The sequence below is a fragment of the Lithobates pipiens genome, unplaced genomic scaffold, assembly GCF_037356315.1.
Source record: "Lithobates pipiens isolate NorthernLeopardFrog02 unplaced genomic scaffold, aLitPip1_a1.2 Scaffold_25, whole genome shotgun sequence".
Classification (NCBI taxonomy): domain Eukaryota; kingdom Metazoa; phylum Chordata; class Amphibia; order Anura; family Ranidae; genus Lithobates; species Lithobates pipiens.
In genome coordinates, this window is record NW_027507787.1 from 105,122,702 (window position 1) to 105,133,378 (window position 10,677).

A 10,677-nucleotide genomic window follows, 5' to 3' on the forward strand; every position below is an offset into this window, starting at 1 on the left:
GCTGACCATTGCACTCTGATGTACGTCCCTACTTTGGGGACGAACAGAGGCGTCTTCAGGGGGTGGCCATAGTCTGGGACCAATAGTCCAGAGTCTCGGTCCAGAATGCAGGGAACAGGGGCAGACTGAGCCATGGTTGGCTCCGGCTCCAGCTCTGCCCCGCTTCCACCCGACTTTACTCTTGGTCACTGATTTATATAGCCGCCTGGCGGCTAGCAACCATTAACGTCACTGCCCACTGTGCCCACTGTGCCCACACTGCCCAACATTCAAAGCATAGGAGGATTGCACTTCCTCCTCCTCCGCGCTAGTGCTCGTGGGGCCTGGCCTACGACTTCTGGTCTGGATTGTCCCGCAGGAGGGAGAGAAAGGGATGACGCCGCCACCCTAAGCAGAATTCGCAGCGGGTCCCTTAGCCTACACTCCTCCAATCTTAGTCCTCTCCCAGCTTGCTGTGCTGGAGCAGGAAGAAGGTAGAAATGACAATGCGGTGGCTGCACCACATCAATACCCACTTGGGCGGGCGACTCTCCTCTTCTCCTCTGGCTGCCTTGCACACCAGCACCACAGATGAGCTGCTGCTGTAGTACCTGAACACATGAAGTCTATCTCCTCCTGGTCAGGTAGGTCAATCAGAGTGTGTGTGTCAGGTAGGTCAGTGTATGTACGTCAGTGTGGGTCAGGTAGGTCAGTGTATGTATGTTGGGTAGGTCAGTGTGGGTCACGTAGGTCAGTGTATGTATGTCGGGTAGGTCAGCGTGTGTTGGGTAGGTCAGTGTGGGTCACGTAGGTCATCCTTTTTTCCCACAAATAGAGCTTTATTTTGAAGGTATTTGATTGCCTCTGCAATTTTTTATTTTTTTTTTGTGATATAAACGGAAAAATCTAAAATATTGACAGAAAATTATATTTTCTGCTTTTTGTTATAAGAAAAATCCAATAAACTCAATTATATTCATACTTTTTTTTTTTTGTAAAATCTTTTTTATTGAATTTTCGGTGTCATACAAAATCACCCACGCAGGGGCCAAACAGTTCCCACACAGGGGTAAACTTCCAAATGTGGCAACAGGCCACAACAAAGCACATTACAAAACATATATCCTGCCTCTGATGCGGCAACCGACCGCAACAGGGCAAATGAACACAAACATAAACTTGTCTATCTATACCCCACTGTGGGGAGAGGATATTGTAGGATAATTCGTGCTAAGTATTAAAATGACCGGATAAGGTGTCATAATAGCAGGTGGGTCAGCCTATAACCATACTACATCCATAACGAACTATGGGTTATTTACTACATCCGTTGCCGTTGTGTTATCATCCAGCCAGCAGTTCCACACCTTCTCAAATTTCTGTGGGCAACCCCTGTTCAAGTAGGTGGCCCTATAGAGGGGTAAGCTAGCGTTCACCAGGTTTTTCCAGAATTGAATAGAGGGGGGAGACGATTGTTTCCAGGTCATGGTGATGGCCTTGCGTGCATAGTAGAGCAACAGGGATATGAGTGTTTTCCTAGCCCTGAGGATCGACATTTGTTCCTCCAGCCCCAGCGGGCAATATTTAGGATCGTAAGGACCTCAGTGGTCTTAACTATCACCAGGAGAACCTCTTTCCAAAAACATACAATCGCTGGGCAAGCCCAGAAAATGTGAATGAAGTCTCCCGGCTGATAGGAGCAGCGCCAGCACTCCGGGGAGTGCGTCGGCGACATCTTGTGCAGTCTGTGGGGCGTGTAGTGGACTCTGTGTACAATTTTGTATTGGACTAATTTGTCCCTGGCTGAAACCAAAGGGGAGAACGGAAAATCCCAAATCTCCCTCCAGTCATCGTCATCCAGCTCCGGTATGTCCACCACCCATTTCCTGCGGAGGGAGGACAGCTCGGGGCGGCAGCAACCAGTAGGGACCTGTAAATCTGAGACATGGGTTTATCCAGGTCTTTTACCCGAAGGATGGACTCAAGCTCAGAGTACTCCAGTACGACCGGTTGTCCCAAAAATTGACAGCGATAAGCATGCGCGACTTGAAGATAACGGAAGTGGGCCCATGTAGGCACATTAAATTTGTCACGCAGGATATGAAAGGGAGCAAGCTCCCCGTTGATAACGACATGCTCGAGCGTAAGTATTTTATACTTGGCCCAGGCCTGAGGGTCGGGATGGTATTAAACTGCGGAAGGCCAGGATTCAGCCACAGGGGGGTGTGAGGAGACCAGGAGTTCGGCAGGGACGCCCTCAGTGCCTCTCCCGCCCTCCACGCCCTTAAAGTGGTGCGCATAGAAGGGGTGAGGCAGTGAGGCGTTTTTGGCCCCCTGAAAACCAACCCCCTTAAGGCCTCCAGAGACCCCACTATAGCTGCCTCCAAGACCGTCGCAGCATTGGTCAGGTCCGGCTGCAGCCACCAGTGGACGGTTACAAGCTGGGTAGCTAGGAAATAAAACCACTTGATCTTACCGGATCTAACAAATATTTATCAGCCTGAATGACTTTTGGCCAGAAAATTTGATAAGGCGGGCTGATGACGGGTTAGCCCCCCCTGCAAATAACTGTTAATATTGCTTCTTCTGTGTGAGATCTAACGCAAACAACAGTTGATCTAACCTGATCTAAAAAAGATCTAACAAACTGAATACGATTTTTTTTAAATACTATACATTGTAATAAATCACAGCAGAGGGAGGCTAAAGGTTACAGAAAGGTCACTGTGCAATACAAACAACCAAACATTGAATACCAAAAATGGTCCTCAGTGACCAAAAAAAGCCCGGACCTTCTAGGCTAAATATTATCCTTGGAGGCCAAAAATGGGCCCCAGTGAAAAAAAACAGCACACCCAGCTGTTTTTGGTCACCGACAGGGGCGGACTGACCAGTCGGTCACTCGGGTGCCGCCCGAGGTCATTAGGTGCCCGGCCACATGAGAGGCCACTTGAAGTGGCTGTGCCGTATCACATGCCGCGATCATGCCGATTACAATACTGCTAACGGTACTTCTAACGGCACGCTGCTCCCTCCGCCCCTCCTTCCCTCCCGTCCGTCCAAGGTGATGTCACAATGCTTACCGTACAAGCACCTGGGACGGACGGGAGGGGAGGAGGGGCCTGTGGGGGAGCAGCGCACCGTTAGCAGTATTGTAATTGGCATGATCGCGGCATGTGAGACGGGCACAGCAGAAGAGTGGAGGGGCCGGCGGGGAGCTGCGCCGTTATTATCGGCATCCGGTAAGTGAAGCCTGGGCCTGCCACAAGTGATGGGAGACGGCAGAACAGAATGCATGGGGCCCCGGATCCCCCCTAACCCACAGTGTCCCCTTCTGTGAGTGCCCCCCATTTGTGAGTGTCCCCCTGTGTGTTTGTCCCCCTGTGCCCCCCGTGTGAGTGTGTCCCCCTGTGTTTGTGTCCCCATGTGTGTGTCCCCCTGTGTGAGTGTCCCCATGTGTGTGTGAGTGTCCCCCTGTGTGTGTGTGTGTATGTCCCCCTATGTGTGTGTCCCTGTGTGTGTGTCCCCGTGTGTGTGAGTGTCCCCGTGTGTGTGCATCTCCCCGTGTGTGTGTCCCCTTATGTGTGTGTGTGAGAGAGTGTCCCCCCTGTGTGGTGAGTGTGTGTCCATCTGTGTGTGTGTGTGCCCCCCTGTGTGTGTGTGTCCCCCTGTGTAAGTGAGTGTGCGTGTCCCCCTGTGTGTGGGAGTGTGCGTGTCCCCCTGTGTGTGTGTCCGTGTGAGTGTGTGTGTCCCCTATGTGATTGCGTGTGCCCCCCGTGTGAGTGTGTGTGTCCCCCTGTGTGTGTGTGTGTCTCTCCCCCTGTGTGTGTGTCTCTCCCCCTGTGTGTGTGTCTCTCCCCCTGTGTGTGTGTCCCCCTGTGTGTGTGTCCCACTGTGTGTGTGTCTTCCCCTGTGTGTGTCAACCTGTGTGTGTGTCAACCTGTGTGTGTGTGTCCCCCTGTGTGTGTCCCCCTGTGTTTGTGTGTGAGAGTGTCCCCCTGTGTGAATGTCCCCCTGTGTGTGTCTCCCGTGTGTGTCTCCCCGTGTGTGAGTGTCCCTGTATGTGTGTGTGTGTGTGAGAGTGTCCCCCTGTGTGAGAGTGTCCCCCTATGTGGTGTGAGTGTGTGTCCACCTGTGTGTGTGTGCCCCCTGGGTGAGTGAGTGTGCGTGTCCCCCTGTGTGTGTGTGTGTGTGTGTGAGAGTGTGAGAGTGTATCCCCCTGCGTGTGTGTGTCCCCGTGTGTGTGTCCCCCCCTGTTTGAGAGAGTGTGTCCCCCTGTGTGTGTGTGTGTGCTCCCCTTGTGTGTGTCTTCCCTCTTGTGTGTGTGTGTGTGTCTCCCCCTGTGTGTGTGTGTGAGAGAGAGAGTCTCCCCCTGTGTGTGTGTGTGTGAGAGAGTGTCCCCCTGTGTGAGTGTGTCCCCCTGTGTGGTGTGTCCCCCCTGTGTGTGTGTGTGTGTCCCCCTGTGTGTGTGTTCCCGTGTGAGTGTATGTCCCCCCCATGTGATTGTGTGTCCCCCCGTGTGAGTGTGTGTGCTCCCCTGTGTGAGTGTGCGTGTCCCCCTGTGTGTGGTGTGAGTGTGTGTGTCCCCCTGTGTGTGTGTCTCCCCCTGTGTGTGTATGTTTCTTCCCCTGTGTGTGTGTGTGTCTCCCCCTGTGTGTGTGTGAGTGTGTGTTTCTTCCCCTGTGTGTCTCTCCCCCTGTGTGTGAGTGTGACCCCCTGTGTGTGTCTCCCCCTGTGTGTGTGTGAGTGTGTGTTTCTTCCCCTGTGTGTCTCTCCCCCTGTGTGTGAGTGTGACCCCCTGTGTGTGTGTCCCCCTGTGTGCGTCAGTGTGTCCCTGTGTGTGTGTGAGTGGTTCCCCCTGTGTGTGTGAGTGTGTCCCCCTGTGTGTGTGTCCCCCTGTGTGTGTGTGTCCCTGTGTGTGTGTGTCCCTGTGTGTGCGTTCTTCCTCCAGTTTCCCCCTGTGTGCTCCCCCCGTGTCTCCCTGTGCAGGTGCCTATGGCACATGCTATTCTCAGGCGCTCTCCCATCCAGGTACTGACCAGGCCTGACCCTGTTTAGCCTCCGAGATCAGACGAGATTAGGGCTTTGAGGGTGATGTGGCCATAGGCAATCTCTTTGGACACCGTCAACCCTCTTGACAAACGTCAAGATGGTCAACTTGGGAAACAAGGGAAAAAAACAAGTCGACGCAAAAAAAAAAGAAGAAGACTGCAGCTCCTGGTATTCCCAGGCGGTCTAATCAGATGCTAATCAGGCCCGTCTCTGCTTAGCCTCCAAGATAAGACAAGATTTTGAGCTTTCAGGGTGATGAGGCCATAGACAATCTCTTTGGGCACCCTAAACCTCCTTCACAAATGCCAAGATAGTCACCATGGAAAACAAGGAAAAATAAGTCAACGCCGAAAAAAATAAAAGAAGCCTATGCTACCTGGTATTCCCAGGCAGTCTCCCATCCAGGTACTAACCAGGCCTGAGCCTGCTTAGCCTCCGAAAAAAGAAGCCTACATCACCTTGTATTCCCAGGCGGTCTCCCATTCAGGTACTAACCAGGCCCTACCCTGCCCATAGGCAATCTCTTTGGGCACCCTCATCCCTCTTGACAAATGCAAAGATAGTCACAAGGCCCGACCCTGCTTAGCCTCCGAGATCAGACGAGATCGGGCGCTTTCACTGTGATATGGCCGTAGGCAATCTCTTTCAGCGCCCTCAACCGTCTTGACAAATGCCAAGATAATCACCTTGGGAGACAAGGGAGAAAACAAGTCAACGCCAAAAAAATAAAAGAAAAAAAGAAGCCCGTGGCACTGGGTATTCCCAGGAGGTCTCCCATTTGTTACTAACCAGGCCAGATGCTGCTCAACCTCTGGGATCAGACAAGATCAGGCGCCTTCAGGGTGATGTGGCCATAGGCAATCTCTTTCGGCACCCTCAACCCTCTTGACAAACGCCAAGATGATCACCTTGGGAAACAAGGGAAAAAAAACAAGTCAACAACAAAAAAAAAAAAGAAACCTACAGCACTTGGTATTCCCAGGGGGTCTCCCATCCAGGTTTTAACCAGGCCCAACTCTGCTAAGCCTCCAAGATCAGATGAGATTGGTTGCTTTCAGGGAGATGTGGCCATAGGCAATCGCTTTGTGGACTCTCAACCCTCTTGAAAAATCCCAAGATGGTCACCTTGGTAAACAAGGGAAAAAAAAGAAGTCAACAACAAAAAAAAAAGAAACCTACACTACTTGGTATTCCTAGGGGGTCTCCCATCCAGGTTCTAACCAGGCCCAACCCTGCTAAGCATCCGAGATCAGATGAGATCAGTTGCTTTCAGGGAGATGTGGCTGTAAGCAATCGCTTTGGGCACCCTGAACCCTCTTGAAAAAAAAGCCAAAAAAAGAGAAGCCTATAGCACCTGGTATTCCCAGGCAGTCTCTCATCCAGGTACTAACCAGGCCTGACCGTGCTTAGACTCTGAGATTAGTCACTTTCAGGGTGATGTGGCCATAGGCATTTTCTTCGGACACCCTCAACCATCTTGACAAACGCCAATATAGTCACCTTGGGAAACAAGGGAAAAAAACAAATAAACGCAAAAAAAAAAAATAAGCCTACGGCACCTGGCCATCCAGGTAATAACCAGGCTCAGCCCCTGCTTAGCCTCCGAGGTGAGACAAGATGGGGCGCTTTCAAGGTGATGTGGCCGTAGCCAATCTTTTTGGGCACCTTCAACCCCCTTGACAAATGCCAAAATGCACTTTGGGAAACAAGGGAAAAAACAAGTCAACGCCCCAAATGAAAAAAAAAGGAAGCCTACAGCACCTTGTATTCCTAGGCGGTCTCCCATCCAGGTACTTACCAGGCCCGACCCTACCCATGGGCAATCTCTATGGGCACCCTCATCCCTCTTGACAAACGCAAAGATGGTCACTAGGCCCGACCATGCTTAGCCTCTGAGATCAGATGAGATTGGGCGCTTTCACGGTGATATGGCTGTAGGCAATCCCTTTGGGTATCCTCAACCCTTTTTGACAAATGCCAAGATGGTCACCTTGAGAAACAAGGGAAAAAAACCCATCCAGGTACTAACCAGGCCCGACCCTGCATAACCTCCGAGATCGGACAAGATAGGGTGCTTTCAGGGTGATGTGCCCATAGGCAATTGCTTTGGGCACCCTCAACTCTCTTGACAAACACCAAGATTGTCACCTTGGTAAACAAGAGAAAAAAACAAGTCAACACCAAAAAAAAAAAACATTTACGGCACCTGGTATTCCCAGGCGGTCTCCCATCTCGGTATGAATCAGGCTCGATGCTGCTTAGCCTCCGAGACAAGATGAGATTTGTCGCTTTCAGGGTGATGTGGCCTTAGGCAACCACTTTGCGCATGCTCAACCCTCTTGACAAAATGCCAAGATGGTCACCTTGGGAAACAAGGGAAATAACAAGTCAATGCCAAAAAAAAGAAAAAAAAAGAAGCCTGTGGCAATGGGTATTCCCAGGCAGTTTCCCAGCCAGGTACTAACCAGGCCCAACCCTGCTTAGCCTTTGAGATCAGGCGCTTTCAGGGTCATGTGCCCATAGGCAATCTCTTTGGGCAGCCTCAGCCCTCTTGACAAACGCTACGGTGGTCACCTTGGGAAACAAGGGAAAAAAACAAGTCGATGCCAAAAACAAAACAAAAAAACCTACGGCACATGGTATACCTGGGGGTCTCCCATCCAGGTTCTAACCAGGCTCGACCCTGCTTAGCCTCTGAGATCAAACAAGATCGGTTGATTTCAGGGTGTCGTGCCATAGGCAATCTCTTTGGGCATCCTCAACCCTGTTGACAAGCGCCAAGATGGTCACCTTGGCAAACAAGGGAAAATAACAAGTCAACGCCAAAAAAATAAAAAAAGAAGCATATGCCACCTGGTATTCCCAGGCAGTCTCCCATCCAGGTACCAACCAGGCCTGACCCTGCTTAGCCTCCGAGATTAGATGAGATTGGTCCCTTTCAGGGTGATGTGTCCATAGGAAATTTCTTTGGACGCCCTCAACCATCTTGACAAACGCCAAGATAGTCACCTTGGGAAACCAGGGAAAAAAACAAGTAAATGCAAAAAAAAAGAAGCCCAGGGGCCTGGTATTGCCAGGCGGTCTGCCATCCAGGTATTAACCAGGCTCAGCCCCGGCCGTAGCCAATTTTTTTGGACACCCTTAACCCCCTTGACAAACACCAAGATTCACCTTGGGAAACAAGGGAAAAAACAAGTCAGCGCCCCCCCCCCCCCCAAAAAAAGGAAACCTACAAAACCTTGTATTCCCAGGTGGTCTTCCATCCAGGTAGATCAGATGAGATTGGACGCTTTCATGGTGATATGGCCATAGGCAATCTCTTGGGCATCCTCAACCCTCTTTGACAAACGCCAAGATGGTCACCTATCATCCAGATACTAACGAGGCCCAACCCTCCTTTGCCTCCGAGTTCAGGATCTTTCAGGGTGATGTAGCCGTAGGCCATCTCATTGGGCACCCTCAACCTCTTGACTAACGCCAAGATGGTCACCTTGGGAAACAAGGGAAAAAAACAAACCAACGGCAAAAAAAAAAAAAAAAAGAAGCCTATGGCACCTGGTATTCCCAGGCGGTCTGCCATCCAGGTACTAACAAGGCCTGAATCTGCTTAGCCTCTGAGATCAGACGCTTTCAGGGTGATGAGTCCATAGACAATCTCTTTGGGCACCCTCAACCCTCTTGATAAACGCCAAGATTGCCAACATGGAAAACAAAGTAAAAAAAAAAAAAAAAAAAAAAAGACGCCTAGAGCACCTGGTATTCCCAGGCGGTCTCCCATCCAAGTACTAACCAGGACCGCCACTGCTTAGTCTCCGAAATCAGATGACATGGTGCGCTTTCAGGGTGATGTGGCCGTAGGCAATCTCTTTGGGCACCTTCAACCCTCTTTTTTTTTCAGTTTAGTTTTTATTAGAAATATTTTCAGAACATAACAGAAGTATACATTTCCATACATATTTGTTACAAGAGGTCGTTATAGGTGTATAAAATTCCAGAATGTCGTGATAGTATCAACAATCAGCAGTAAATCTTGAGACAGTATACATATATCACACATAGAACATTACGATCAATAGTCAACAGCATTGATTCAAAAATTTTACAGGTGATTAATGTAGTACTTAACAGTTGCAGACACGTAAAAGGATATATACGCCTCTAAGTTAGGAAAGCAGATATATAGAAAAGGTGAAAGAAAAAGAAGACCATAGAAAAAAAAAATAGAACTGAGAAAAACCAAGACCAGGATTTAAGTGGTCTGGCAACAAATCCTCTAACAAAATATAATCTGAAGAGTATTATATTACCAATTTGGACCTCCAGTATGGACCTATAGGTATGTATCCGCTATGGTACAGCATAAATAACTTCCTGCCTTATCTCTTGAAAGTAATGGACTCACCCTTTTGGGCAAACTTCAGTATTTACCTGTATAATCTCACGACTACTGTGGAAATTTTTCCAGCCAGCATTTCCACCTACCATCAATCTGTCTCTTGGAACCTTATTTTATAGCCCATAAGGCTTCCCATTTGTAGTGTGTTTGTATGATAGGATATATGTCTGAAATGTTTTTGGGAACATCACTTTTCCACTTCCTAGTAATAAGTAATCTAGCCGCAATCAGTATATGTGTAACCACCGTGCGAAAATCTGGCGGAAATACCTCAATTCCCAGGTTCAATAGAGCCAAGCTATTCTCTGGATATGTAATCAACCCAGTAATAGAGGAAATTAATCGAAACACAGCATTCCAAAAACTAGTTATATGTTTAAAGGTCCACATGATGTGCATAATGTTACCCACCTCTCCACATCCCCTCCAGCATAAAGAGGAATGACCTGGTAAAAACGTATGAAGACGGTATGGAGTCAAGTACCATCTCAACGTGATTTTCTGAGTCAATTCCCAGTGATTCACACACTTTGATGATTTATACACAGTGTTTAGGGCTTTTTGCCATTGTTGAGATGTGAATGTGGTCTGCATTTCTGTCTCCCATTTCTGAAATGGCACTGATTTAATAAAGGTGGTTTTACGTTGAAAAAGCGTGTAAAAAATGGAGATCCTTTTGGGGTAGCAGCAGAGACTGAAAAATTTCCACGCAGCTTCTTGAATATATAAATGATGAACCCCTAACGGTTTTAAGAGATGGGAGATCTGATCATATGTGTAACGTTCACTACTTGGAAGACCGTATTGTTCTTGCAGCTGTGGGAATGTTTTTAGGAAGTCGTTATGGAACATATCACTTAACTGGGTAATCCCCCTGGACGTCCAATTAATAAGTCTAATGTTTGGAATAGCACCTTCAATTGTAACCAGGGGTATTGGTATTTCTATTTGTTTATCCGACGGGGTTAAGGCACCACATAGATCCCTCCAAGCTTTTAATGAGGCCCGGAGGGTCATGGGTAAGTTTTGTAAAGGAACATGGCTCCAACTATCAAGTAAAAGAAGGTGAGAAAGATCTCTGGTGGGGCTTAGGGTCTGTTCTAGTTTGTGCCACGGAATGTCCGCTCCACATAGGAACCATGTTCTAAGTTGAGTGAGCAGAGATGCACGCTAGTAGTCCAGCAGGACTGGGAACCCTATACCCCCTGCCCCTCTTTGTTTAGCTAATATGACTGTGGTACATCTCAGTT

At 49.0% G+C, this 10,677-nt stretch overlaps 2 pseudogenes; both read right to left on the bottom strand.

The window, feature by feature from the left end:
• Positions 1-5,988: 5,988 nt before the first annotated feature.
• Positions 5,989-6,107, bottom strand: LOC143931810 (5S ribosomal RNA; annotated as a pseudogene).
• Positions 6,108-6,203: 96 nt separating this feature from the next.
• On the bottom strand, positions 6,204-6,322 carry LOC143932130 (5S ribosomal RNA; annotated as a pseudogene).
• Positions 6,323-10,677: the final 4,355 nt, after the last annotated feature.